This window comes from Mus musculus, chromosome X, assembly GCF_000001635.26.
Source record: "Mus musculus strain C57BL/6J chromosome X, GRCm38.p6 C57BL/6J".
NCBI lineage: Eukaryota > Metazoa > Chordata > Mammalia > Rodentia > Muridae > Mus > Mus musculus.
The window spans coordinates 163,361,959-163,364,633 of NC_000086.7; positions in this window are offsets into that span (position 1 = coordinate 163,361,959).

Sequence of the window (2,675 nt, forward strand, 5' to 3'; positions counted from 1 at the left end):
TGAACATGTGCTCATACAGAGGCTAGGCTGAGAGTTAAAAACCATTTTTGACAAGGAAAGAGATTTTGTCATTTGCTGGGAGTGTAGGGGTGGGGGTCATGGATGAAGTAATGTCTTCAAGAGAGTGATGACCATTTCTGAGAAGAATGTGTGAGGAACTCTGTCGAAGCTTGGGAACTTGGGCGAAATGATTGAGGGTTGTTACTGAGTTTCCAGCTGAGATGCAAGCAATGATGAATAGGTAGCAGAGCCTAACATTGAAGTTGTATGACTTCTCCCTGTTGTGCTTAGCCTCCAAGTGTCTAAACAGAGAATACAAATTACCCAACACCCCAGCCACTGCTTTTCCAAGCCCTGGTTCCAGGATAGGAGTTCATGGGGATCCAAAGCATTGGCCCTTGTTGTCTAGGAAAGGAAGAGAGGCTAGGAGCGAGGGGGACACACTTTTAGAAAATGGAGGGATAAAAAGCATCTGCATTTAATGCTCACACTAAACTCTCATGTAAATAGCTTGATTAATCCAACTTTGCACATGAAGAAGTAGAGACTCTGATATTGAGATGCCTTGTTTGGTGAGGCACTAAGTAACCAAACTTTTCCTACTCTACTCTATCTAGCCTTATCTGACTCCACACTCATGGTCCTGTTCTATCTCAGAATCCAAGGAATTAAATGTGTGAAGGTTGATCCTGTCAACTGGACTGGATTTGGAATCACCTAGGCGATATACCTCTAGGTGGATCTGTTAAGGTGTTACCAGAGAGGATTAACTGGAAGAGGGAAGACCCACTGGATACAGGCAGCACCATCCTATGGTTTGTGTTGAATAAAGAGAGAGAGAGAGAGAGAGAGAGAGAGAGAAGAAGAAGGAGGAGGAGGAGGAGGAGGAGGAGGGGGAGGAGGAGGAGGAGGAGGAAGTGGATGAACACTAGTATTCATCCTTCTCTTCGTGCTCCTCCCATCACAGCTAGAGCTGCCCTTGCTACCATGCTGATCCTACTGTGATGGACTATACTCAGATTCACACCCAAAATAGACTCTCCCTTCATTAAGTTGATTCTTGCTAGGAATTTGGCTAGAGCTACAAGACAACAAGTTGATTATATAAGGGGATATTTTTGAATATGCAAATTGAACTCAAATCACTTCAGGTCTCACTAGTCTTGTCTAATGAAGTCACAGCAACTCACATTTTATTTGCTTATTTCTTCTACATTTGCAATACAGTACTTTATCTTTAGGCAAAACCTCCTTGTCCTAAGTATTTTTTAAAAAATACCTGAGGGTGTCACATATACTCATTGGGTACTCTCACCTATTACTGGGGTGATAGTGTGTGCCAGTGCCCTTAATTATACCATGCAGTGGTGCTACAATCTGCATGGCTTTGAGATTGACCTGATTGGGTCATGAAGAAAGGACAGACACACAGATACACTTATAGAAAACCTAGGATCAGGTATGCCCCTGGAGTCATGGTTGGTGGTTTAATACCTGAGAGCTCTAGGGGGTCTGATTGGTTGATGTTGTTCTTCCTATGGGGCTTCAAGCCTGTACAGCTTTTTCAGTCCTTCCCCTAACTCCTCTATTGGGGTCCCCATGCTCAGTCCAATGGTTGGCTGATGGAAACCTACTAGCAGTAGCCCAGAAACTCAACGCATTTGTTTTATACATCTGAATCGAGAAGCCAGGTTCATGGTCTACCCCTGTGAAGAAGGACGAGGCTTCTCTGGGGAGTGGCCTCTGGTTCAGTCATCCTGGAGAAGAAAGCTATGGTTGACAGTTCCTGCTTACAGTGGTTTTAGGTAAAGGTCAATCATTTATATCTGGTGGACCAGAGGAAGGCTTTGCCATTCTTTTGAGCCTGGCTTAGGGAGGGCTTTGTGATTTCCATAGATTTGAGGCATTGGTGTTGACTTAGATTTTTAAAAATCTACTTTTTTTGAGTCTTTATGAATAATTTAAATTTTTATTTATTTTTATTGGTTATATTATTTATTTACATTTCAACTGTCATCCCTTCTCCTGGTTTCCCCTCCACAAACCTCCTATCTCATACCCCCTATCCCTGCTTCTATGAGGGTGCTTACCCACCCACCCACTCCTGCCTCATGCCCCTAGCATTCCCCTATACTTGGGCATCAAGCCTTCACAGGACCAAGGACCTCCCTTCCCATTGATGCCAGACAAGGCTTCATATGCAGCTGGAGTCATGGGTCCCTCCATGTGTATTCTTTGGTTGGTGGTTTAATACCTGAGAGCTCTAGGGGGTCTGATTAGTTGATGTTGTTCTTCCTATGGGGTTTCAAACCTGTACAGCTTCTTCAGTCCTTCCCCTAACTTCTCTATTGGGGTCCCCATGCTCAGTCCAATGGCTGGCTGCAAGTATTGGTCAGGCTCTGGCAGAGCTTCTCAGGAGACAGCTCTATAAGGCTCCTCCTGTCAGTAAGCACTTCTTGGCATCAACAACAGTGTCTGCGTTTGGTGTCTGCTTTTAGGATGGATCCTCAGGTGGGACAGTCTCTGAATGGCCTTTCCTTCAGTCTCTGCTCCACTCTTTGTCCCTGTATTTCCTTTAGACAGGAACAATTCTGGGTTAAAATTTTTGAGGATATTTTATTGATGGCTCTTAAATGCTTTAACCTCCCTTCTAGCCCACCACCCACCAGAGGCAG